Source organism: Molossus molossus, unplaced genomic scaffold, assembly GCF_014108415.1.
Source record: "Molossus molossus isolate mMolMol1 unplaced genomic scaffold, mMolMol1.p scaffold_m16_p_18, whole genome shotgun sequence".
Lineage (NCBI taxonomy): Eukaryota > Metazoa > Chordata > Mammalia > Chiroptera > Molossidae > Molossus > Molossus molossus.
In genome coordinates, this window is record NW_023425353.1 from 17162479 (window position 1) to 17190152 (window position 27674).

Below are 27674 nucleotides of genomic sequence, written 5' to 3' on the forward strand. Positions count from 1 at the left end.
TGTCCAACTCCTCCTGCACCTCACTTTGAGGCTATGTACGTGTGTGAATGAACTCAGACACCATGTTTCTGCCTTAAACGGGAGGACACACACATTGCAGGGCACAGAGGAAGCACTCAGTGAATGATGGCAACGGTGGTAATTTTTTTTTCTTCTCCCTTCCTTCATCTTTCATTCTCTCCTTTCCTTGCAGCAACAAGCAAGTAAAAGTCTTTTGACATCCCTTCACCCTCCCAAAGAAGATTAAGCTAAGGGGAGGGTGCCAGGGTATGGAAACCTCGACCTCAACTCAAAAGAATAAACTGAAAGATAGTTGCATCCCCTCCACCAAGTGCCATCCCTGCCTCTGCTGCCGAAGCCACCTGACTATTCCGGGAGTGCCTGGCAGCTTTTGGAGTCGGGTGCCGGGGAAGGGACGTCAGGGACAGAAGACGGGAACCACCAGGTGCTTCGGGACGGCGGCCTCCGGGGCGAAGGCGCTCGGAAGACCCCCGCCGTGCACACCACGCCCGGGCCGGCGCTCTCTGCTGCCCCCCGCGGAGGCGTCCGCGTCCCGGCCCCGGCCCCCCCAGCGGCTCCTCGGGAATGCTGGGAATGTGAGTCAGGGCCGCGGCGAGCAGGCGAGCGCGCCCAGCGGCCGGGCGGGTGGCCGGAGGAGCGCCGCTGGGTAGCGCCGCGCGAGCGCGCGTCTCGGGACTGCGGTGGGTGCCGCCCCCTCGGCCGTCAGCCCCGCCCGGCCCCGCGCCGGCTCCAGCCCTCCGAGCGGCGCCCTCCTTTCTTCCCTCCCTCCCTCCCAGCCGGGCTCCTCCTCCTCCTCCTCCCGCTCCTGTTCGTTTGCGCTCCGGCGCCGGCTCCGGCTCCTCCCGGCCGCCCGGGGCCAAGGCGACGTGAGGTTGTAAAAATCCATGTGGGACGGCCCCGGGGCGAGCATCAGAAAGGTGAGACGTCGACGCCGGGGCCGGGCCGCTGGGTGCCTGGCTCCCTCGGGGCGCCCGTGCCCCAGCATCTCTCGTGCCGGGTGCCCCTCACTCGTGGGGAGCTGCAATGCGTTATCGGGGGGAGCCGAGGGGTGAACCATCCGCCTCCACCGGGGCTTTCTGGGGCGGGGGAAAGGATGGGGCGGCCTAAAGGCGGATTTGCCTTAATGTGGAAACCCCCGGATTGGAACAAGTGCAGGGCTTCCTCCGGCGCGCGGGCGCCGTTCGCTCGTCCCGGCAGCCCGGGCCACCTCCCGCAGTCCCTCTCCGGCAGCCACCCTCATTGCCATCGCCTTTCTTCTCTCCAGCTCCCACTCTTTCGCCTGGCTTTCCCCCTCTTGCTTCGAGGGCTGGGGTGTTCGCGGGGGCAAGGGTCTTGGGAAACCCAAAGCCGAACAAAGTCGAGAAAGGTGGAGCCCAGGGGGGTGGGGTCCCAGGCTGCCTCGATGGACTCTAAGGGGAGCGTGTTTTAAAAAAAATCCGTGTCAGGGAAAATGAAGCTGGATTAATTGGGGAAGGCTAGGGGGTGGTGGTGTATGAAAACGAATACGATGTGAAATTAAGATGAACGATCTCCACTCCCTCTTCTCCGAATTATACAAGAAAAGGGGTACTTGGAGGGTTGTGCCTTTTAAAAAAATTACTGTCCAAGCCTTTGAAAGATCATTTTAGGACAGTGAAGATTAAGGGCTGCTTTGGTGCGGGATAATATAATAGCACTCGTAAACTCTGATCGGCCCTGCCTTATTTATTTTGTACTTAAGGGTCTCTGTTCTCCTTGCCAGAGAGGGAGGGTCCGTTCTGTAAGAGCGGATCGATTTTAGGCGGCTACCTGCCTTTGCTAGATGAAAGGCAATTTACTCCCGGAGCGGTGAATTGTCAGTTCCCTGAGTGATTGACAGCCACACCTGCCATTTATATGGGCAGAACAGGGACCGGTGGAACCCCAAGAGCCAATCAATGCTCGGGAGAGGAGGGCAGTTCCCACTTGTCATGGTTAGTTTCCTGGTTGGCTTTTTAAAATCAGTGGTTTTACTTAACCATTGGTTTCCAGCAGGTATGAGGCTCCAGCTGTGAGAGGCAGACAAGCGGGAAGAAAACTCTTCCAAAATGGGCTTAGAAGCAAGTATATTTGACTTGTGTTTGTCTCTTCTACCCCTCCCCACCCCATCCCCCTATTAGTTGTAGTAGTTGGGATGCTCAGGCCATTGATTTAAAAATGAAAATGAAATGGATCTGTGTAAAGAATGAAATGGGGGCAGGGGAAGGGTGTTGGGGTTTAGCATTTTCCACCTATCTCTCTAGAATTGCGGGCTCCTTTCTAAGAGATAGTGCTGAGCTCTCTAGAAAAGGGTGTGGCACTTTGTCTCCTATGGTCTCTCTTGTCCTTGTAAAGTCATATTGTTTCTCAGCATGCGGTGTTTGGCTCTTGGCTCTGTTGGATGAATTTATAAGATGTTTTTGTAGCAGACAAGCATGCTCTATTAGGATTACCACGAATAGAAGGGATTCTTTTAGTTTTTGACAGTGTAACTCAACTTCTGGAAGTGAGGGATGCCTTCTTCACTTCCAGTTTGGGTGTCAGTTTGGAGGTGACAGTAGGGTCGAGCCAGATCCTTTCTGAAGGGTAGAAGAGTTTGCCTTTGAGGTGAGTTTGCTTCCAAGGTGAGCCATCTTGTAGGTCTGCTTCTGTGCTTTAATAAAAGCCTTGCACAGTTTGGAGAGGTGGTGTGTGGATAGTGATGGAAACATGACTTTCACCAGCAAGACTTTCATGGGTGGATGGATTGTGGGCAGAAGGATCAGATCCTTCTCAATTTTCTATTAGTGCAAAGCTTATTTTGCAACATTCTTCTTCCTGAATTCAGTAGAAAAATGACTGGTTGATCCAGAGAGCTATCACCTCATAGAAGCTGTACCTGGATGTGAATACAAAACTGTTCATTCAGCATTGCATGAACAGATATAGCCAGAGTACACTGATTAGGACACTCTTCATGTATTATTCCTATTACTATTTTCATTAGTATTATTATTGCATGTGCTAGCACTTTGCTGAGTACTTTACATGCGTTATCTTTTTAAAATCTGTCAGAGTCTTTATGGGGCAGGTAATATTATTATCTCCAAATGATAGATAGAAGAAACTAAAGGAATTAAGTATCTTGCTATAGTTTAGGGTGAGAGTGAGAACTTGAGCCCAGGTTTCTCTGATCCAGAGCCTATGACCTTGGCCATGGCATTGAATTCAAATTTTGGTCGTGTAATCTGCATGTGTCTAGTCTGAAGTGTGAGCTCTCTCAACATACATATGGCTTATTCTGTTAAGAGTCCACTGTCCTCTTTGCCTTGCTACTTTGAAGGCTGTTGCTTCCACTAATGGGCAAACTTAATAACTTTGTGATTTATATATTTCTAGTAGGTCTGTTTTGGCCCAATGGAAATTTGGTTTCCAAGTTAATGATGACTTTAAAGAAGGTAAACCAGAACAAAATCCACACTCTTCCATATTTCTTGAAACCTTAAATTTTCATTTGGAATTTTTAATAGGTCTTGGTCGAATACATGCTCTTTAAAAAAAAAAAATTTTTTTTTCTTTATTGATTTTGGAGAGAGAGGAAGGGAGAGGGGGAGAGAGATAGAAACATCGATAGGAGAGAACATCGACTGGCCGCCTCATGCAAGCCCCCTAATGAGGATTTGGGCCCACAACCTGGGCATGTGCCCTGACCAGCAATTGAACCGGTGACCTCCCAGTGGATGGGTCGATGCTCAGTCACTGAACCACACCGGCTGGGCCCAATACATGCTCTTAACATCATTCAACTGGCTCTTTCCTGCCTTCTCCTCAAGAGATTGGAATTTTATTTTCTCTTTCACTTACAAAGAGACTGTTTTTCATTAGTGATTAAAAATAACTGTATTTAAAATTATTTTATTAAAATAATTGTATTTAAAATTATTTTATTAAAATAATAGGCAATCTTGTTTTACTGTGTTGGAAAAGTCACAAGACTTAAGCCTTATCAGTGTCTTCCTACTGGTGAATTCCAGTGATTATGGTTTGCCAAAACAGGTATCCTGAAAAATGTGTTTAGATGAATGGTGTTGAAGTCCTCATCAGATAGTCTTTGACTTTGGTGAGAATGACTTTGTACAATCTGTTGTTTGTTTGTTTTTCTAGGGCATCCTTTAACCCCTTTCATCAGCTAAGAACATTTTGGCTGTCCATAGGAGAGACCTACTTGCCAGCCAACGGTTTAGTTTTAGCAATGTTTATATTATTCCTTGATACTTTATTGTGGTTTTCTTTATTTTTGAAAGTTAGTAGAACAAATGGAAAGCAAAAAAACACTGATATTAATGATAATGTAGGTCTCATAAATTTAAAACAGTCCAATCCAAAGATAGAAATCACTAGGTATATCAAAGGCAGAGATTCTTCAGCCTGTTCCTTCTTATATGAAGAAAAAGAACAAAATGAATGAATAAGTAAGAAGTACTAAAATATATTAAATGGTAAAGGGTATATTAGTCAACTTTTGGGGCATAACAAAACTCCCTGGCTTACAGCAACAGGTATATTTATTCTTACACTCAGGAGTCTTTAGGTTGAATGTGATTTGGCTGATTAGGGCTGGACTCCTTGGTGTGGCTCTGCTGTAGGCTGCAGGCTGGGCTCCGGTCTGCTCCACATGCGTTCTGGGGCTGAGGATGAAGGGAGAGCAGCTACTTGGGGAATGTTCTCATAACAGATCACTGGATTCAAGAGGCAAGCCAAACTGCACAAGCAAATGTCATTTCCATTAACAACCTTTTTGAGCATAGCAAGTCACATGGGGAAGCCCCAATATCCATGGGTATAAGTAGATTCTGCCCACAGTAGAGAGGTAATATTTGATGAACTATAACCTGGACTCCCACAGTGGGCTAAAAGTATGATGTTATTTTATCATTTTTTTTCTTCTCACTCTTGGGGAATGCAGTCTTTAGCCTCTCAGTCCCACCCCTACCTTTATGACATATGAACCTAGTGTTTAACTTTTGCATTTCAGAAGTATGCCATGTTTGATTATAGAGGACTGGCTGTAAAAACAGAAATAAGTATGTATAACAATTACTTTAATTATCAAGGCACTATTTATTAGAACCTACTGTGTTCCAAGGGACTATGCTTGGTGGAATGATGAACATAGGAGTTTTTATCTGATGTGGGTCCTGCCATCATAGGACCTCTTATTAGGAGTAGGTGTCAGGAAAGACTTCTTGGGTTAAATGGCATTTTCATGGACCTTGAAGCTGGGATAATGTTGGTTATATAGATAGAGCAGTGGATATAGTAGACATGTAAGGAACACATCTGGATATAATAAGTTATACCATTTGGCCAGAGGATAAGCTAGGTGAATAATAACAACAGTAATGATAATAACAACAATAATTAAAGTTTAATTCTTAAAAACATTTTTTTTCTTTATTAATTTTTTAGTGAGAAAGGAAGGGAGAAGGAGGGAGAGATGGAAACATCAATGAGAGAGAACATTGATTGGCTGCCTCCTGCATGCCCCCCCGCTGGGGATTGGGCCCACAACCTGGGCATGTACCCTGATTAGGAATCAAATCAGTGACCTCTTGGTGCATGGGATGGCGCTCAACCACTGAGCTACACTGGCCGGGCTATAGTTTAATTCTTATTAAACAGTTAACTATGTGGGAGGTTACTGTGCTTAATACTTTATATAAACTATCTAATTTAATATTGGGTAGACATTGTTGATTGGCTATTCAACATTTATTCTGTTCTTTCCAACTAGAAGAACCCCAGTTGTGTTTGAGAGAGGAATATGTCCATCTCACTTTCTTAGACTTCCTTAGAGCCTAGAGTCAGGTCTTACAATAATGTAAGTGGATGTTGTTGGGTGGGACTTTCCTGAAAGCTTAGTGAGGACACACTTGACTGGTATACCCCAAGAGTTTTTGTCTTCTTACTGCTGCTTGCTGCTGGGAACATGTAGGTGCAATACCTGGAGGGGCAGCAGCCAACTACAGCAACAAAGATGAAAGAAACCATGTAGTAAAAATGAGAAAGCTGGAACCCAGAAGGATCTTGGCCTTGCTGACATTGTTGAGCATAGTGCCAGCCTAGACTGCCTCCCCCTGTACTTAACTGCATCAAACAAATACATTCTTTACTTGTAAACTACTGTGTGTTACTTATAGTCAAACACAATCCTCACTGATACATACCATCTCAAGAGCCTCTCAAAGTAGATGCCTTCATCCCTATTTTATAGGTGAGAACATCAAAACTCAGATTAAGGAAATTTCACAAGATGTAGGATTCTTTATGTCTTTTTTTTTTTTTTTAATTCTCTCTCGAGGACATGCTTAGAGAGAGAGAGAGAGAGAGAGAGAGAGAGAGAGAGAGAGAGAGAGACAATCGATGGGTTGCCTTCTGTGCGTTCCCCGACAAGGGCTCAAACCCACAACCCAGGTATGTGCCCTGACTGGGAATCAAACTGGCAACCTGTCAATGCACGGGACAACCCTCAACCAATGGAGCCACTCTGGCTGGGCATTGCTATGTCATTTTACTTTTGGGCACATCCTGCCTTTGGCTGTCCAGGATAAGTACTACAGTGGAGATAATGTTGCAAAAGTAGTCTGGGGTATGACCAAGGAGAGAGCTGGATTCCAAGTTGAAAAGTTTGAGTTTTATTTCATGGGCTAGTAAGTATAAGATGATTTGAAAATGACAGAGACTAGAGGTCTGAAGACCACTGAGGCTTAAGTATGTGGCACCCAGTGCTTTAGTGTGAATGATGGTGGAGGAAAAGCTGGGTACAAAGCAACACTGGAACATAAGGAAATGGAATTGGTGGACATAAATCATAGTTGGCTGTTAACCTGTAATCTGAGAACAAAACAAAAGTCTCCTGAAGGTTAGTATTAACATCTACTAATGGTTTCACATTTGCCAGGAAGTAGGGAATGAGTAATGTAGAGAATTGCTAATGGACTGTGGATCATTATTTAGTGCAGTAGGGTGGGGACTTCTACTTATCGTCCATACCATATACTGAACCCCTGATGACCCTCCATGGCATGATATTGGTCTGGGTCTGGCTCCGATGTGCCAGCTCAAGGGTAAGGCCAGAGGGTGGTGCAACAGTACAACAAATTCTGTCAGTGGACTTATTTCTACATCTGCTAAACATTCTGGAGCTTTCTTGGGGGTGAGGTGAGGTCACTTTAACTTCCTGGGTTTCCCTCCCCACCCCTCTACTTTTTAAATCTTTGTAAAATAAAGGATTTGGTTTACATTCGTGGTTTTCAAATCTTTTTCAGCTGTAGAAACTTTTTTTGTTCCCTAAATGAAAGCTTATCTGGACCCTCAGTATATTTATAGAAAAAAGCAGAGTTGCTCTGCAAATGCAGGGTCCAGGTTTATGTTGTCTGAGATGTCTTTATGTTGAGCCCACTGCTCTATAATGATCCCGACACACCCTCCCAGGTCCAGGATTATGTGAACCTTAGAGCTGTCCAGATGTTTTATTTGAGCATTCTCTGTAACAAATCCTGTTGTTATTCCACAGCTTGTTGTGTCTTAGTATCATTGGTGGTAAAGACTGTTAATGTTCCCCATAGCCGCTTTTCCTCTCTTTCCAGGCATATGTTGGAAGTGACTTGTGTCACTTCTATGCTAGAACACGTACTTTTCAGAGTGAGACCATCCAGTGCTCTCTTCTACTGCTGTGCTGATCTTGGAAGCTCCTGTTGAAAATGGAGCCTCTATCTGCCTGGGTCGCTGAGTCACTAAATAAGCAAACCTTTCATTTACCTGGTGTTGGACATGTAACATGATTGAGAAATAAACTTTTGTTGTTTGTAGTCATCAAAATTTCATAATTATTTATGCAGCACTTTTTTTTTGTTTTTTTTTTTAGCTTATCTTTACTGATAGATCATCTATTAGTATATCTGCTAAACTGTATTTAACTTAACTTTTTAACTGTCTTTGGGATCAACTTGAAGCCAAGCCAACTTGTCCTTAATTTGTTCTTAGGAAAAAAGTAGACAGGCATCTATAACAGCTGTCCATGCAGGTTTTTATTCTGATAGAGTCTCTGAATTAGAATACTTATGCTCAATAACATTTGTTTTCATGTTAAAAAGTCTGAAGATATATTGTATAGAGCTTCTTTCTTTCTTTTTCTCCCTTTATCCCTTTCTCTCTCCTTCCTTCCTTCCTTCCTTCCTCCTTCCTTCCTTCCTTCCTTCCTTCCTTCCTCCCTCCCTCCCTCCCTCCCTCCCTCCCTCCCTCCCTCCCTCCCTCCCTTCCTTCCTTCCTTCCTTCCTTCCTTCCTTCCTTCCTTCCTTCTTTTTCTTTCTTTCAGAAAGAGTGAAAAAGAGTGAGCGAGAGAGAAACATTGATTTGTTGTTCTACTTATTTATGTATTCATTGGTTGTTTCTTGTATGTGCCCTGACTGGGGATCAAACCCACAGCCTTGGTGTATAGAGTTGACACTCTAACCAACTGAACTACCTGGCCAGGGCACATCTTGCTTTTCTTAAAAAAAAAGGTCTTTAATACCCTGTTGTCTTTTTAGGTAATAGAACGTCCATGGCTTTGGGAAAAATAATGATGATCAGTTACTATAATAATGGCTACTATTGATTAGATACTTATTTATTGATTGTGAAATATTTATTGAGCATCTCCTATATGATAGACACTGGGGGTATAGAAGTGAATTATAGATAGTTTCTCACTTGTAGCTTACATTCTAGCTGGGGGTCATGGGTAGGTTTGCTCTGTGTTCTATGGAGGACACCTTTATTGAGCATTTGCTGTGTCTGTTATGTCATACTATCTCTAAAGGTAGGTGTATTATCTACATTTTATAGATGAGGAAACTAAAGCTCAAAGAATTTGATACGCTCTATAAAGACAAGAGCTTTTGCTTTTTGCTGAACCCCAGTGTCTAGAAGAGTGACACATAATAGATGCTCAATAAATATTTGTTGAATGAATGAACAGAAGAATATGCTCAAAGTTAATAATGCCATGGCAGAGCTAGAATTTGAGTCCTGACTGACTCTCAAATCTACTAAATTATTGCTGGACATAGTAGGAGCAGTGTGTGGCCCTTTGATTTCCACAGAAGCAAGAGCTGAGCCCTACCAGTATCAGCGACAAAGCCACCAAGAAGAGCCAGGCTGTTTCTCTTTCACAACTAAAGCCTACTTCCTCTGTGAGATTTACTACTCAGGGCCACTACCTCACTGCCTTAATTGCTGATATAATTTGTCAACCCTTTCTTGGGTCAGTTCAAATTCTGCCCTAGCTGGATTTCCTTAGCACTTGGGTGGCCCTGTTTCCAGGGCTGTGCCTCAAATTCTGCTTTTAACCTTTGGGCATTCCTTCTCCATTTGCATCTTTTAGATTTGTTGCTTTGAAGTTCCAAGAACTCTCTAGTTGCTGGCACCTAGTGGGCACTTAACAAAATTAGAGAGAGGGGGGGGGGGAGAGAGAGGGAGGGGCAGCCAGCACTTTCAGGAATGAACTAAGTGATTACTTTTTCCTGGAAATCAACAGTGAGATTGCTGTTCCAGTGAATGAGAAGTATGGGTCGGGCTGGAAAGCCTTTCTGGGATACACCTGTAGGGGGAGGCCAGTGAGTGTTCATAGATGCCTTACACCAGAAACTTGGCTTTGTCATGGTTTATTCTTCAGATTTTACATTTTGCTCATTTAATTCTCCTGTATGTGTGTGGTATGTGTGGGGGTGTCTGATAGTGTTCCTTATTTTTTCCTGCTTTACAGCTTTCCACCCCTAAAGGTAGTTGTCATTCTGTGATTTCAGAGTATGAATGAATTACAGGCAGCAAAGTGCATTCCCCATAAATGTATTAAAAGCAGACTATTAATTCAAGGCAACTTCCTAGTGGCTTAGGAGACGAGAATGTGAATGGGAATTGAGTAATGTGACTGTTCTTTAGGAATACTCTCAGATCCTTATGCAAACCGTGAGAGACTTTCCGCTAGAACAGTATGACTAATCACAGCAAGCAAGGGCAGGGATTTATATAAGAAACTGAATCTAATTGTGCACTCTAGTTACTAGTTCTTAGGCAGTGGATTTCTCCAAAATTAGGTGGGTATGGTTAGGCCGGGAAGTTCATCCTCTGTGGGTCCAAGGTGATTGAAGGTGGGTTTGGGGTCTGGGAGCTGCTCCGGGGGTGGAGAACTCTGCTCTGAAGGTAGGTTGAGTGGCTTTGAAAGGTGTGAAGTTGGGCTGATACATGATTCTTGGTTATTTTCTCGGTGACACAAGATGGCTTTCTTGTGCCTCGGTTAAGGCAGATTAGTCATACTGCTTTCTTGCCAGCCGGCTCTAAGTTAATGTCTTCACCTGGAGGAGCAAGACTGTGTTTCAAAGGTCATGATCCTGGGGGAGCAGTGTTGTTGACTTTTTCACATTGGGCTCTCACGAGAGGGCGTTTGATATGTTTTCTTTCCTTCTGGTGATGTGTGTTTTTTCTTTCCTTTAAGGTAAAATGTCCTCCTGCCCCTTCTTTTTTTTCCCATTTTGGTTTATTAGGCATCTTATTCCCGAAGCGTCTCCATGGGGGTAGGGTAGTGAATGGGATGATAGCTTAGCATTCTTAGGAGCTCATTGAAAATAGGTCCTTGGGTGGATACCAAGGCAACTGAGTTTCAGTGACTGCTGTTCATCTAACTTGTGAGCGTGGAGCAGTTAGCCAGGATACACAAGGGAAATTCTTTTCGTTTTTTGTTAAGTCTGATAAAGAACTGTCTTTTCATACACAGGCTTCGAATACATTGGCAGGGGCCACCTTGAATTCAGCAACATGAATAGTTGCTTAGAATAACTTCACAGTAGATTCCTTTGGATATAGAGATGTGAGCACTGACCCGGGAGTCAAGAGACCTAAGTTCCATTTCTGGCTTTGCCATTAGCTTTCTCCTTACTTGGGGGACCTTTCTTTCTTGAAATATTTCAGAATCATCCAGCCCTTTTCCAGATATAAAGTGATATATATATTTTTTACAATAGTATTTTCATGCAAAGGATCAAGTGTCATTTTATTAGCTATTTTATCCTGGCAAACGAGAATGGCTGGTGTACTTTCATCATGCATTTTATTGACAGAGAGTTAAGCCATTTTATAATATATTTATGGTATGTACATGTGCTTGCTTCTTGCCAGCCCTCTGATGGGCAGAGGGGATGCAGCTATAAACAGAGCAGGTGATTCTGGAAGGCTCGGGGATTGTAGCCAGACAAATCAGAAGGCTGTTGTAATGGGAGCTCTAATGGGGACGCACCCAAGCTATCATGGAGGATTTAGGAGATTAATGGATGAAGGATGAAAGAAGGCTTCTTGAAGAAGATAACACCTAGTTTGAGGTGGAACACTAAGTGGAGTTAGCTGGGGTGAGCTTGGTTTAAAAAAATTTTTTTTTTCTTTATTGATTTTAGAGAGAGAGGAAGGGATAGAGATAGAAACATTGATGAGAGGGAACATTGATGAGCTGCCTCATGCACACCCCCCACTGAGAATTGGGCATGTGCCCTGACCAGGAATCGAACCAGTGACCTCTTGGTGCATGGGTCTACACTTAACCAGTAAGCCACACCAGCCGGGTGTGAGCTTGGTTTTGATGGTGCAAATTACAGAAGGAGTAGTCCAGGTCCAAAGGTGAGCAAGAGAATAGGATATTCTGGGTTTGAGGAGGTGAAAGGAGATCTGTGGATCTGGAGATTAGCTTGGCTGAGGATGAGGGATGGTGGAGGCCAGAGAGAGTGACAGGCATGCAGACCCTGTGATCCATTAAGGATATGAGGTTCAAGCTAACCATCAAGGGATTTCAATAGGAGACTGACAACCAGAGATGCTGAATTCTCTGTATTCTCCTTTCATTCCTATTTCATGGCAATAATTACCTGATTTTGGTATTTATAGGAGCATGGGGATTGAAATTGGGGTGGAGGAGTCACAGGATGACCTGGAAAACAATAGGAAGATTATGAATATGGCCTTGGAAATCCTAGCACTGCCCATTCTGATTTCATTGACCAAACACAATTTATTCAGCCTTAATAACTTTAAAAGACCATTTCCAAGTGAAGATGCTTCTGATAAAAGATCTGTAGTGGAACTACACATTGCTTGTTGGTTTTGAGAATCTTTGAATGTCATCTGAGACCAAGCAGTTTTCAGTGAGTTTTGAGCAGAGCACAGAGTGTGGATCTGGTTTTAAAATCTTTGTAAATGTTTGCAGTTAATGGATGTAATTAAACTGACTTTGTTAGATAATAGAATTAGAAATACTTGGAGTAATTCATAGTGTATAGCTTCAGAAAGTGGTGTGAGAAGGTTCATGAACGGAAATGATTTAATTATTCCCTGAAATGTGCAAGATTGGGAGTTATGTACTGGAACTGTTTTCAATGCCCCATGCATACTAGCTCCCTCTGACTTTAATTTTGTATGACTTATACCACTTTTGGGACATTAGTTGGTAACATTGCTACACTGCCTTTCATGTGTTAATTTTGACCTCTGTGCATTAGCTTCTTGTGAACCAATGGTTTAAGCTACCATATCATGGCCTTACCTGCTAACAGGTAGTTTTATTTCATTAGCGTCACTATATTTATATATCAGAGTTTGTGCAATTATTTGAATGTTTCCTGAATCTTGTGATTATTTTATAAAGAGTAAGTGGAAAATGGAAAAATGTAGGCAGTGATATTGGGAGAAGTATGAGCCTCATAAATGTAATGTAATTGAGGCTAAGATGGAAACCATGAGACATGTCCAATGTGGACATGCTTTGGGCTTAAGTTGGCCAACTGTGTATGGCTTTGAGAGACAAGAACAAAGTTAAAGACTGTGGATGTATGAAATGTTGCAAAAAAGCTTTGGAGATTATGATAAAGGGCAAGATGTAATTTAGGATTTTTGTCATTCATTTGGGAACAGAGCTTTCCTTTTAAACATGTAGGTCTAATTAACTTTTGTTTGTTCAACTTTTTTAAAAACACATATTTAGAAAGGTCTTTTCTATAAAAATAGGGAATAGAAATCAGATTTCTCATCAGTCTTATTTAGGAGAGTCCACCAGACTCTACTAAACCTATTCCTTTGGTTTGCTAATTGGCATAGGTGATCATTGTGTTAACAAAATTATCTGTGGATTTTGGCAAACAAATAAAGAGAAACCAGAGCAAATAAAATGGTCCTTCACAAAGGATACACCTGAATGTATTGTTATGATTCCATGCTTTTATTTGGTGCACTGTGGAACAGAAGTCTAAAGGCATCTTAGTCCTCATTATGAACCTCAGTGATGCTAAGATTGTGGATTCAGAGTCACAGAGAAAGAAGGATACAAATTAAGTTTGTGTACAGTTAACTCCACAGCCCTCTAATTGCTCAGGTCAGGAGACTATGGTGGTGATCTGCCTGCCTTGGAGGATCTGGTTGGTATATGGGAGCTTGTCTAATGTCCTTCGTGGGCTCAGCCCACTTGTAAAGAAAGGATTGAGTTAGATATCAATTCCTTTTGATGCCCCTTGTGGTTAAATGGTGAATGTGAAATCATAGGACTTGTTAATCAGGTAAAAGATGGTAAACAATAGCTCTTGGATTTCAAATCTCTTACTGAAACTGAGAGATACAGTTTAGCTTCTATCAAAAAGGCAGATAACTCTGGGACCAGAAGTTCAAGAAACTCATATTAAGTGCCTACAGGATTTTCCAAAAATGGCTGCAGAGTGAATGGAAGCTACACAGACTGTCTCCCAGGACCAAACTTGAATTACAACTAAAATAAAGACAATTGTCAGGAAAAAGCAACTGAAAAGCATCTTGCAAGGACCATATAACCAGGGACACTGACTCGATCCTGGTAGGATTGCGGAGGTGTGAGATGGGGGCTGGGAGCCCACAGACAGCAGCTGCCTTAGCTGTGAGCAGTGCCCCCAGGGTTACACTCCCAAGTGGCTCCTCAGCGCAGAGCTGGGACAGATGCTCAGATAGCCACAGCCACTCACCTTGGGCTCTGGCAGAGGGAGGTGGACTGGACTGGAACTGTGTGGGGACACTTGGGATTTGGAGGGCACTCAGAGCTTCTGCTGAGTTGCAGACATGCAGGATGGTGGCCATCTTACTTCAACCCAAGGCTCTGGGGAGAGGTGGCGGCCCCACCCTCGGAGATTCAACCCCACCCAGGTGGGCCATTGAAATGCAAATTGAGGCTCATTAAGAACCAGCATCTGCCCCAACCTCCGGATATCCCCTTATGCTGAGCACCTGAGGGAGTTGTTCATTCAGCTGAAACCCAAGGCTCTTCAAGTAACCACTACTGATAGCCTTCAGGCAAAAAGGTAGAGGATAACTGAACCATTCCTGGGCTAGCAACTCTAACCAGGAAAGTAAGACTCTACAATGGTGTTTAACATGGGTCCTCCCTCGCTCATCCAAACCCAGGAGAGGGAGCCACAAACAGCAGAACACCAACACCCACAGAGAAAATTTGGCAGGCTCCAAAGCCCATTGTGCTAGCCAAAATGATGAAACAAAAAAACAAATGCCAAATGAAAGAACAAGAGACCTCTACCGAAGATGAGATAAATGAGGAGCAGTTAAACAAGTTAACAGAGGTAGAATTCAGAGCCATGATCTTGAGGAAGCTCAACAGCATGAGTAAGGACATCAACACCATGAGTAAAGACATAGAAATGTCAGAAATCAACCAATTGAAAATTAAAAACCACCAAGAAGAAATCAAGAATGACATATCACAAATAAAGAACACATTGGAAGGTCTAAAGAGCAGAGTACTGGATCAGCGAATTAGAAGGCAGGGTAGAAAAAAAATCAACCAATCAGAAAACCAAAAGGAAAAAACGATTTAAAAACAGGAAGACAGCTTAAGAGAACTGTGGGACAATTGGAAACGTAATAATATTCGCATCATAGGAATCCCCGAAGAAGAATAAAATGAGCAAGGGCTAGAGAATATATTCAAAGAAATAGTGACAGAAAACTTCCCTAATTTGGTGAAGGAAGAAGGCATTCAAGTTCAAGAAGCACAGAGAGCCCCAAGTAAGAAGAACCCAAACAGGCCCACACGAAGACACATAGTAATTAAAATGCCAAAAATTAAAGACAAAAAGAGAATCCTAAAGGCAGCAAGAGATAAGCAACAGGTTACCTACAAAGGAAACCCCATAAGGCTCTCAGCTGACTTCTCACAAGAAACACTACAGGCCAGAGGGGAATGGCATGAAATAATTAAGGTCATGAAAAACAAGGATCTGAATCCAAGACTACTCTACCCAGCAAGGCTGTCTTTCAAAATAGAAGGTCAAATAAAGAGCTTCCCAGCCAAAAAAAAAGGCTAAGGGAATACATTAGCACCAAACCAGCACTGCAAGAAATGTTAAAAGGACTGCTGTAATTAGTAGAAGAAATAGGAAGAAAACTATAACCAAACTAAACAAAAATGGCAATAAATAAGTACATATCAATAATCACCTTAAATGTAAATGGATTGAATGCTCCCATAAAAAGACACAGAGTAGCTGATTGGATAAGAAAGCATGACTCATCTATATGTTGTTTACAAGAGACCCACCTCACAACAAAAGACTCACATAGGTTGGAAGTGAAGGGATGGAAAAAAATCTTCCAAGCAAATGGAAAGGAAAAAGGCCACTACATAATATTGTAAAGATCTATCCAACAGGAAGATACAACCTTGATAAACATATATGCACCCAATATAAGAGCACCAAAATATATTAAAAATCTTCTGGAGGACTTCAAAGGAGAAATCAACAGCATTATAATCATAGCAGGGGACTTCAACACCCCTCTGACATCAGTGGATAGATCCTCTAGACAAAAAATTAACAAGGAAACAGAGACTCTAAATGAAGCACTAGACCAAATGGATTTAATAGATATCTACAGAGAATTACACCCCAAAACTATAGAATTCACATTCCTCTCAAGTGCACATGGGACATTCTCAAAGATAAACCACATGTTAGGACACAAACTAAATCTCTACCAGTTGAAGAAGATTGAAATCATATCAAGCATCTTCTCAGATCACAATGGCATGAAACTAGAAATCAATTGAAACAAGAGCATGCAAAGACATTTGAACACATGGAGACTAAATAGCATGTTATTAAGCAATGATGGGTTACCGAGGAGATCAGGGAAGAAATTAAAAACTTCCTGGAAACCAATAAAAATTAACACACAACAACACAAAATCTATGGGATGCAGCAAAAGCAGTTCTGAGAGGGAAGTTCTTACCACTATAGGCCTACCTCAAGAAACAAGAAAAATTTCTAATAGCCTATCTAACCTTACAACTTAAAGAACTAGAAAGCAAACAAAAAGAAAACCCCAGAGCAAGTAGAAGGAAGGAAATAGTAAAGATCAGAGCAGAAATAAATGACATAGAGACCAAAAAAACAATTCAAAGGATCAATGAAACAAAGAGCCGGTTTATCAAAAAGATAAACAAGATTGATGGACCCTTCGGTAGACTCACCAAGAAACAAAGAGAACCCAAATACACAAAATCAGAAATGAAAGAGGAGAAGTAAAACTGACACCACAGAAATACAAAAGATTATTAACAACTTCTATGAACAATTATGTGGCAACAAATTCGACAATCTAAGCCAAATGGACAGATTTCTAGAAGTACATAGTCTCCCAAAACTGGACTAGGAAGAGATAGAAAACTTGAACAGACCAATAACTACTAAGGAAATTGAAGAGGTAATCAAGCCTCTCCCAGCAAACAAAAGCCCAGGCCCCGATGGCTTCAAAGGGGAGTTGTACCGAACATTCAAGAAAGCACTAACACCCATTCTCCTCAAACTATTTAAAAAAAATTCAAGAAGGAAGACTTCCAAACTCGTTTTATGAGGCCAGCAGAATTCTAATTCCAAAACCAGAAAAAGACACTACAAAGAAAGAAAACAACAGGCCAATATCCCTGATGAACATAGATGCCAAAATCCTGAACAAAATACTAGCAAATTGGATCCAGCAATACATCAAAAAAATTATTCACCATGACCAATTGGGATTCATCCCAGGGATGCAAGGCTGGTACAATATTCGCAAGTCAATAAATGTGATACACCACATAAATAAAATGAAGAATAAAATCCACATGATCATATCAATAGATGCTGAAAAAGCATTGACAAAATCCAGCATCCATTTCTGATAGAAACGCTCAGCAATGTGAGAATAGAGGAATCATATCTTGACATAATAAAGGCCATATATGAAAGACCTACAACCAACTTCATACTCAATGGGCAGAAACTAAAAGCATTTCCCTTAAGAACAGGAACAAGACAGGGATGCCCACTTTCGCCACTCTTATTTAACATAGTACTGGAAGTCTTAGCCCTAGCAATCAGACATGAAGAAAAAATAAAAGGATTTCAAATTGGAAAGGAGAAAGTGAAACTCTCATTATTTGTAGCTGACATGATATTATACATAGAAAACCCTAAAGAGTCCATCAAAAGTCTACTAGAGTTAATAAGTGAATTTGGCAAAGTAGCAGGATACAAAATTAATGTCAAGAAATCGATGGAATTCTTATACACCAATGATGAACTCACAGAAAGAGAAACTGAAAAAACAATCCCATTTACCACTGCGGCAAAAAAATTAAGGTACCTAGGAATAAACTTAACCAAAGAAGTAAAGGACCTATTTGCAGAAAACTACAGGCCATTGAAAAAAGAAATAGAGGAAGATATAAAAAAGTGGAAGCACATACCTTGCTCATGACAGGATTGGAAGAATTAACATCATTAAAATGTCCATATTACCCAAAGCAATCTATAGATTCAATTCAATCCCCATCAAAATACCAATGACATATTTCACAGAAGTAGAACAAATACTTCGAAAGTTCATATGGAACCAAAAAAAGACCTCGAATAGCCACAGCAATCTTGAAAAAGAAAGACAGAGTAGGTGGGATCACAATACCAGCTATCAGGTTATATTACAAAGCTACTGTAATCAAAACGGCCTGGTACTGGCACAAGAACAGGCATATAGACCAGTGGAACAAAACAGAGAACCCAGAAATGGACCCAAGACATTATGCTCAATTAATATTTGACAAAGGTGTCAAGAGCATACAATGGAGTAAAGACAACCTGTTCAATACATGGTGTTGGGAAAATTGGACAGCTACATGCAAATAAATGAAACTAGACCATCAACTTACAACATACACAAAAAATAAACTCAAAATGGATAAAAGACTTAAATGTGACCCGTGAATCAATAAGAATCCTAGAAGAAACTGAAGGTAACAAAATTTCGGACATCATATGTAGCAGAATTTTCACTGATACATCACCTAAGGCATCAGAAACAAAGGAGAAAATGAACACATGGGACTACATCAAACTAAAAAGCTTCTGCACGGCAAAAGAAACAACTATCAAAATGGAAAGACAACCCACTGTACGGGAGACCATCATTGCCAATGATACATCAGGTAAGGTGTTAATTTTCAAAATATATAGAGTACTCACACAACTCAACAAAAGGAAGACAAAGAACCCAATTAAAAAATGGGCAGAGGACCTAAAGAGACACCTCTCCAAACAGGACATACAAATCACCAAGAGACATATGAAGAAATGCTCAACATCACTAATCATCAGAGAGATGCAAATTAAAACAACAATGAGGTATTACTTCACCCCTGTCAGAATGGCCGCCATCAACAAATCATCAAACAAGTGTTGGCAAGGGTGTGGAGAAAAGGGGACTCTAGTACACTGCTGGTGTGAATGCAGGCTGGTGCAGCCACTATGGCAAACAGTATGGTGTTACCTCAAAAAATTAAAAATTGAACTGCCATTTGACCCAGTGATCCCACTTTTAGGAATATACCCTAAGAAGCCTGAAATACCAATCAGAAAAAATATATGTATCCCCATGTTCATAGCACTACTATTTACAATAGGTTAGATATGGAAACAGCCCAAGTGTCCATCAGTAGTCGAATGGATAAAAAAGCAGTGGTACATATACACAATGGAGTACTAGGCAGCTGTAAGAATGAAAGATCTTTTATCCTTTGTGACAACATGGAGGCATCTGGAAAGTATTATCCTAAGTGAAACAAGCCAAGCAGAAAAAGACAAATACCACATGATCTCACTTATATGTGGAATATAATGAACACAACAGTCTTAGGAATAGGGTAGACCCAGAGACATGGAAGTAGGGTACAGACTGACAACCCTCAGAAGAGGGAGGTGGTGGGGGGCTGGAAGAGAAGAAGTTATATGCATGTATGCATAACCAATGGACATGAACAACAAAGCCAGGGACGGGGTGAGGGGGATGGGGCGGAGGGTGTCAATGGGGTAAAAAGGAGAAACATCTGTAACAACAAGCAGTGTGTCAAGCATTGTGCTAAGCACATCAAGAATTACCTCATTTGCCCTGGCCGGTTTGGCTCAGCAGTTGGAGCGTTGGCCCGTGGTCCAGAGAGACCCGGGTTCGGTTCCCACTAAGGGCACGTTCCTTGGTTGCAGTTTGTCCCAGCCCTGGTTGGGTCGTGAGGGAGGCAGCCACTCGATATGTCCCTTTCATGTCGGTGTTTCTCTCTCTCTCTCTCTCCTTCCCACTCTATCTGAACGAAAAATGGAAACATGTCCTCGGGTGAGGATTCAAAAAAAAAAAAGAATTATCTCATTTAATTTTAACAATAACTCCAGGATCCAGATGTTATTTCTCATGATGAGGAAATGAACATGTAGGGAAGTTAAGAAACTTGCCTATGTGTCTTAATTAACTTCTCCCAGAAGCAGACCCCAAAACAAGTATTCTAGTGCAAGTAATTACTTGCGACATACAGAGAACAGCAATAGGTGAACAAGGCGTATGAGACAAAGAGGAGAAGACAGCCAGTAGATGGGACATTATTCAGTAAATCACTGCAGTCTCAACTAGAGTTCAGTCTCATAATGAAACTGGAGGTAGCATAAAACACCTGCCTTAGTATTATCTCACATGAAAGGTGAGGAAGCAGCTCTGGTCAGTTGTTCTATTCTTTTATTTTTTTAAGTTTGGTTTTAGGTTTATTTTTTATTGTGGTTAAATATACATAACATAACATTTACTGGTTTAACTCTTTTTTTTTTATTTTTTATCCTCACCTGCGGACATTTTTTTATTTTTTGTTCAGATAGAGTGGGAGGGGGAGATAGAGAGAGAAACATTGACGTGAAAGGGACACATCGAGTGGTTGCCACCTGCACGATCTATCCAGGGCCGGGACAAACTGCAACCAAGGTACATGTCCTTAGCGGGAACCAAACCCGGGTCTCTCTGGACCACAGGCTGATGCTCTAACCGCTGCGCAACCTGGCCAGGGCCGGTTTAACTCTTAAGTGTACAGTTCTGTGTTATTAAATACATTCACAATGTTGTGCAACCATTTCCACTATTTATCTCCAGAATTTTTGTATCACCCCAAACTGAAACTCTGTACCCATTAAACAATGACTCCACAATCCCTCCTGCCCCCAGCCCTTGGCAACCTCTATTTTGCTTTCTGTCTTTATGAGTTTGCTAGTCTAGGTACCTCATATAAGTGGAATCATACAATATCTGTATTTTATGTCTAACTTAATTTACTTAGCATAATATTTTCAATGTTCATCCATGATGTAGCCTGAATTAGAATTTCATTTCTTTGTAAGGATGAATAATGTTCCACTGTATTTATATAGCACATTTTGTTTATCCAATCATCTGTCAATGGACATTTGGTTTGTTTCTTCCTTTTTATGGCTGTGAACAAATGCTTCTATGAACATTGGTGTATAAATATCTCTGTCAGTTGTTTTTTATTCCCTGGCACTTCCATCTTGCCTCCTGCGAGAGCAGAATAGTTTTCCAATATCAAAAGAAGTCAGCAGAGATGCTGATATTGGCAGTACAGAATCATTTGGGGAACTCTAAAATGTTCATGTCAGAGGGACTTAACAGCATCTGCTCACAAGGTCCTTACCCAAGTAAATGGAGAACCTGGTATTTGAATCTTGGACTCTTGACTCAAAGCCCATGCTTTTCACTGTTCTACACTGAGCTGCCTTTAATTACAAGTATACTAGTAGTGAGATACAAACATGAATGAGACCTGGTTATTGCCTTCAAGGACCTATCAGGGTTGGAGCATCTGTCTTGCAGAAAGCTCAAGGGAAGACAGTGGCATCACTTGGTGTAATCTGGAACTCATGAAGCCAGTAAAAGATGGACTCACAGGTGTATGGGTCCCTTTTTCTCTTGGTATCCTGTGGTGAGGCATGCTTGGGCCAGGCACATCTGGACTCTTCAGGGGGCTTTGCTTCAGGACAGGCACTCATACCTGTGCTGATCACTGGAGTCATATGTTTTAGCCTGTACCCACTGTTGCTTGCTGGGGTTCACTTGAGCCGTTTTTGCAATTGTATTATCTCAGCAGGATTTATTATCCTTTGAGCCTTTCCAATGATTGCTTTCATCTTGATGTCCAGGGATCAGGAACAACTGTTAGGAAAGAAATCAGGGCCCAGGAATGATCAAGAAAATATGAATTTGAAGGAAATTGAAACAGTTGGTTAGGTGTTTCTGTGTCTGAAAAGATATTATTTTTAAGTGATTTGCTTTTACCTAGAGACCTAACAGGTATTTTGTCCCTGAAAGAATGACATTACCTAAATTGGTATTGTGGCAGAGGAGGAAAGAAATGAGATAAGTCATTGAGAAAATGCTGCCCTATATTTTTACTTAAGTGTTAAATATTTTGTTTTAGTACTGCAGTGTGCAGGCTGGGTGTGTTAGTCAGATATTGCTAGGATATGCTGAGATAACCTCTAAATCTCAGTGACTTTCTATCTCATGGGTTGTGTGTGATTCTGCTCTATTTTGTCGTTATTCTTGGACTTAGGTTGGGACTTGTGTTTATTCTGGGACTTGGAAGGGCCATTCTCATTGTAAGAAAAAACACAATAAGATGGTTCTTACTGTGTTTGTTTGGATATGACATGTCCCTTCAGCTCATGCTGCATTTGACAAAACAAGTCTGTCAGTGGGGCAGGAAGTATTCTCCTCCTATGGGAGGGAGACTGTGGAGAATGAACCAACTAGAGAGGACAGTGAATATTTTTTATTAAAAATTTTTTTTCTTATTGATTTTAGAGAGAGAGAGGAAAATAGAGGAAGAGAGAGATAGAAATATTGTTGAGAGAGAACATTGATTGGCCACCTCCTGCATGCCCCCTACTGGGGATCTGGCCCACTACCTGGGCATGTGCCCTGAACGGGAATTGAACTGGTGACCTCTTGGTGCATGGGTTGACATTCAACCACTGAGCCACACCAGCTGGGCAGAGGACAGTGAATATTTTGAACAAATGATGCAATTTATTGCACTGGCTAAAATTTTACTCTCATGTGCAAAGTGCTTAGCAAACTTTTTAAACTAGGTAATATTTTAAGATCCATTGCAACATGTTTATTATTTTTATTCTTTAACTCGTAAGGAAGAAGCATTGTACTTACGGGTCTAGTTGTCTTACTGGGATCCATGTAAAATCAACTGCATAGCTAGTATTATTTTTTTAAATAATTCAATCAATTGTACATCTTTCAAGAACTGATCATTGAGATTGAAGGGAACATTAGGGGTCAGAGTTGAATGGCTTTCATAGTCATGTGACATTAGAGAACAAAGAACTAATTATTAACAACTAGATGATCATCCTTTAAGAAAATAACACAGGTGCTTATAGTTAATATTGATGATGATGAGGGTTGTTGTAGTGAGTATTTAATTTACAAAGCCTCAGGCACTGTGCTAAAAACACTTAGGCTTTCTCTGATTTAATCACTACTCACCTTATTTTTGTGCAGTATTCATTGTTATTCCTGAGGTCATTGTTACTTACTGAGGTACTTACCGGGCTGGGAGAGGTTTGTTAACTTTCTCCTGGTTAAACAGATAATAAATATGAGATTCAGAACTCAAACTCAGTATATGTTTAATCACTTAAGCAAGGTTTTTCAAAGTTGCATGAGATCTCTCTTTAAAGAAAATGATTTCTTGTAGAACCCCAGGGTTGACTTAAATTATTGGTATTGTAATAAATACTTTTAATTGTGTAAACATAAAGCTGGTGAGGTTTTATTTTTAGCTCCTACATCTTTTAAAAAGATTATGTATTGATTCTTTTTTTTTTTTGGTGGTGGTATGTGGCCCTAGTGGGAACTGAAGCTGGGACTCTCTGGGCCACAGGCTGATCTCAACCGCTGAGCCAAACTGGCCAAGGCTATGTATTGGTTCTTAGAGAGAACAAGAAGAAGAAGATGTGTGTGTGTGTGTGTGTGTGTGTGTGTGTGTGTGTGTGAGAGAGAGAGAGAGAGAGAGAGAGAGAGAGAGGAGAGAAACATTCACTTGCTGCTCTACTCATTTATGCATTTATTGGTTGATTCTCGCGTGTGCCCTGACTGGGATGTAACCCACAGCCTTGGCAAATTGGGATAATACTTTAACCAACTGAACTACCCGGCCAAGGCACTCCTACATCTTTATAAACCCTAAATTAATTTAGAAATTAAGTACACTTAATATTACTAATTCAAATTAATAACATTAATTTAGCCACATTAACTAAATTGGTACTTGTAACTGGAATATGATACTGACTGTTGTAGGCAGGTTCTTTGGCAGTCAACTGGTCTACCCTGCTGTGTGCTGGGTGATGACTCAATTCATCATATTCATCATATTCAACTTCTGTGAAACTTTTATTCATGCTGAGAACTTGATATCCTTACCTTTCAACTGGTGAGAACACATCATTTAGAGTCCCAAGTTCATCTTTTTTCCTTTCTTATTGACCCATGGTGATTCTTTAGGGTATGGTTTATTGCTCAAACTCAATGAGCACAACACCCATGACGATCAAGAATATCCTTACATTATTTGTTTTCAGGTTATTGAAATAAAACCACCTGAAGTTCTCATGATATTTGTAAATTCTTATTTATTTATTTTTATCTTTACCTGAGGACATTTTTCCATATTTTGTGCAGATAGAGTGGGAGGGAGGGAGGGAGGGAGGGAGGGAGAGAGAAACATCAATGTGAAAGGGACATATCAAGTGGTTGCCACCTGCACAACACAACCAGGGCCGGGGACAAACTGCAACCGAGGTACATGCCCTTAGCGGGAACCGAACCCGGGTCTCTCTGGACCGCAGGCCGATGCTCCAACCGCTGAGCCAAACCGGCCAGGGCGATATTTGTAAATTCTTTAATATGCACAACTATGGATCTGCCTTATCTTCTTCAGTTCTTGCCCAGGTTGAAAAACTGGATTTTCTCTCTCTGGTACTCTGCTTTCTTTCATAGGACTTTCTCCCTCTGAGACCACAACCTACACTCCCAGAAAAACTCTCATCTAGTTCCAGTGTTCACATACCTGGCAGCCTTACACAGTAACCAGAGTTGTTAATGTAAACCTGAATAAGGGGGCTCTGACTCCCTTTTGAACTGGAGGGATTTGGGTCTCTGGAAGGTCAGAAACCATATTACTGATTCCTTCTCTAGAAGTATTTGTTGAATAGATTTGAATCCTGTCTCATAATTTCTCTTCTAATATATTTCTGTCTTAGATAACTTATTCTTACCATATACTTACTAAAAGATTTAACTCAGTTACTTGATAACTTAATGGAGTTATTGAGCCTCATTCACTATACTCTCAGTTTTTATGGGGGTTTCTGATTACCATTCAGCACCCTGAACGTGGCACTTGCTAAAGGCTCATGTGATTCCTCCATGGTGATCAGTCATTTTTAAGAGACCTATAGTTAGGATATAACATGTATTCTTTATCTTCTTTCCAGAATGTGTAGATACATGTTTGTCTCTGAAATTTGCACATTTAAGCCATTTCCCGTTCCTTGCTATTGATTGTGGTCTTTTTTTCTTTTTCTTTTGGAAGAGCTTATAATTTTGCTATAATTTTTCCTTGTGTTTGTGTTTATGTAATTATTTTTTAGTGAAAGGCTATTTAGATATAATCCTTACATGGTCGATTTTAAATGTAGAAAAATTTTCTGTAATTGTATTTTTAGGGACAAGAGGTTGTTATTCTTCTACCTTTCTATCATTTTCTCTGAAACATCTGTTAGTTGACAGATTGAGGATTTTTTGTGCAAGACCCAGTAATTCCTAAAATTTTTTTTTTTGTCAGTGTACTGTAACTAAAGCTTTGCCAATTGACATTTTACATTTGCAGATTAAAGGAAATGCACAGATGTTTTAAAAGTGAATCTAACTAACTTATATGCATGTATGTGTAACCAATGGACATAGACAACAATGCTTGTGGAGGGGGGATAGGGAGGAAGGTGTCTTGGGGGGAGAAAGGAGAAATGTCTGTAACAAAAATAAATAAATAAATAAATAATAATAATAATAAAGTGAATCTAGCCCTAACTGCTTTGGCTCAGCAGTTAGATCATCATCTTACAGACTGAAGGGAATCAGATTCGATTCCCAGTCAAGGGCACATACGTGGGTTGCAGGTTCAATCCTGCATCCCGGTCGGAGTCATTCAGGAGGCAACCAATCGATGTGTCTCTCTCACATTGATGTTTCTCTCTCTCTCCCCCTCCCTTCCTCCATTCTGTTCTATCTAAAAAAATAATGGAAAGATATTCTTGGGTGAAGATTTAAAAAAAAAGAAAAATTAAAAATAAATCTAAAAACCTTATTTATTTCTTTAGTGTAACCAGCTTAATTTATTATATTTATGAAAGTTTATGAGATAATGAATAATGTTATAATCAGCATTTTATATTAATAATAATTTTTAATAATTTGATTTAGCATCTCACTTTATTTTTTATTTTTACTGTTTATTATTTGGGATTTTGCTATATGTATTTTTAACTTGTGTTTAGCTGTGTACTAGATAGTGGTCTGTTCCTTTAACAGACATTTTTAGGTGTTTTAGAATTTAAATTGCGTCCTTTAGAATAAATTATTAGAGTTTGAAATGAAAACAACGGAAGTAGTTGGTGGAAAGTGCAGTTAACCAATGCTTGGGTATCCAGAGTCCTTACCTTGACGTATGGAATAGAGTCAGCTTCTTCACTCAAGCACCTTACTATAAAGTAGAACCAAGGCAGCTGAACATGCAATCATGCTGGATCTGCACATGGAAAACGGTAATTAGGAAACGAGTTTGGAAGAACTGAAGGAGAGAGTGATGTGTGGATGAATGTGTTTGAGTTGCAGACAGCTTCTTGGAGAATGATGGGAAAGCATTTTAAAAAATCTCTGCTATGTCAAGCTGGACTTTTTTTCTGATTCATATCATTGTGGCAATTAAAGAAGAAATGGCTTATTATTGGGACTCTCAATACTTATAAGTGTATAATATCGTAACCACAGATGATGGGAAAATGTCCAGTTTTCTTTCTAGTTTCAAAAGATGGTTGATGTTGCCCTGGCCGGTTCGACTCACTGGTTAGAACGTCAGCCTGCTGTCCAGAGAGACCCGGGTTCGGTTCCTGCTAAGGGCATGTACCTCAGTTGCAGTTTGTCCCTGGCCCTGGTTGGGTCTGCGGGTGGCAATCACTCAATATGTCCTTTTCACGTCGATGTTTCTCTCTCCCTCCCTCCCACTCTATCTGAACAAAAAACGAAAAATAAAAAGTCCTTGGGTGAGGATAAAAAAAAAATGGTTGATGTCTTGAGCATTTAAAAAAATGTTTTAATTGATTTTTTTAGAGAGAGGATGTGAGAGTGAAACATTGATCGGCTGACTGCTGCATGCCCCCTACTGGGGATTGAGTCTGCAATCTGGGCATATGCCCTGACCAGAATCAAACCGGGACCTCTTAGTCCTTGGGAGGATGCTCAATCCACTGAGCCACACCAGCTGGGCTGTCTTGAGCATTTTTGAAGAGTAGGCCGAGTTTGATTTAGGAGTGTCGGACAGGGCAAATTAGTGCACTGAGAGAATTCTAAGACAATTTTGAGATTCAAAACCATTGTGCCCTGTTCTGGTAGCATTAGAATGATCAAAGTTAGCTTTTATTGAGTATTAGCTGTGTGCTGGGCTTTTCTTCTATCATATTATTTAATCTTTCCCAAATCACTATCAAAAGTATTGCTATTATCCTCATTTTATAGATGAGAAAAATGAGGATGAGAGAAGTGAAGTAATTTGCTCAAGGTTACACATCAAGAAATTAGAGATATGACTCCAACCAGATCTGATTTTGAGGTCCCCTCTTTCCTTTAAAAAAATGCTGTGTCTCACCTCTCTGGCTATAATTACAAAATTGTTGCATTAACTGCCATGGAAGTGATTTTAGTGATATGATGAAAGTGTCATAATGTTAAATATGTTTTTTCAAAAATCATATGTACCTTCTGGGTACCCTTAGATCTGTGCAGGAGGAGCCCCTGCCCAAGACCTCAGACTTTAGAGGGCCAGGTCTAGAGGGGTTCATTTGACGACATGGGGCCAGGTGGAGGTCCCACCTGGAACCTGTGCCTGGCATTCCAGGCTCCA

The 27674-nt window shown here is 41.1% G+C and overlaps 1 protein-coding gene across 2 annotated transcripts in view; it reads left to right on the forward strand.

Moving 5' to 3' along the window:
* The first annotated feature begins 741 nt into the window (after positions 1 to 741).
* Positions 742 to 27674, forward strand: part of ERC2 (ELKS/RAB6-interacting/CAST family member 2) — a 922431-nt gene continuing 895498 nt past the window's right edge. For both annotated transcript variants that reach the window (XR_004960151.1, XM_036266685.1), the window contains exon 1: positions 742 to 938. The gene's annotated coding sequence lies outside the window, so the exon portion shown is untranslated. The remainder of the gene's footprint in view (positions 939 to 27674) is intronic.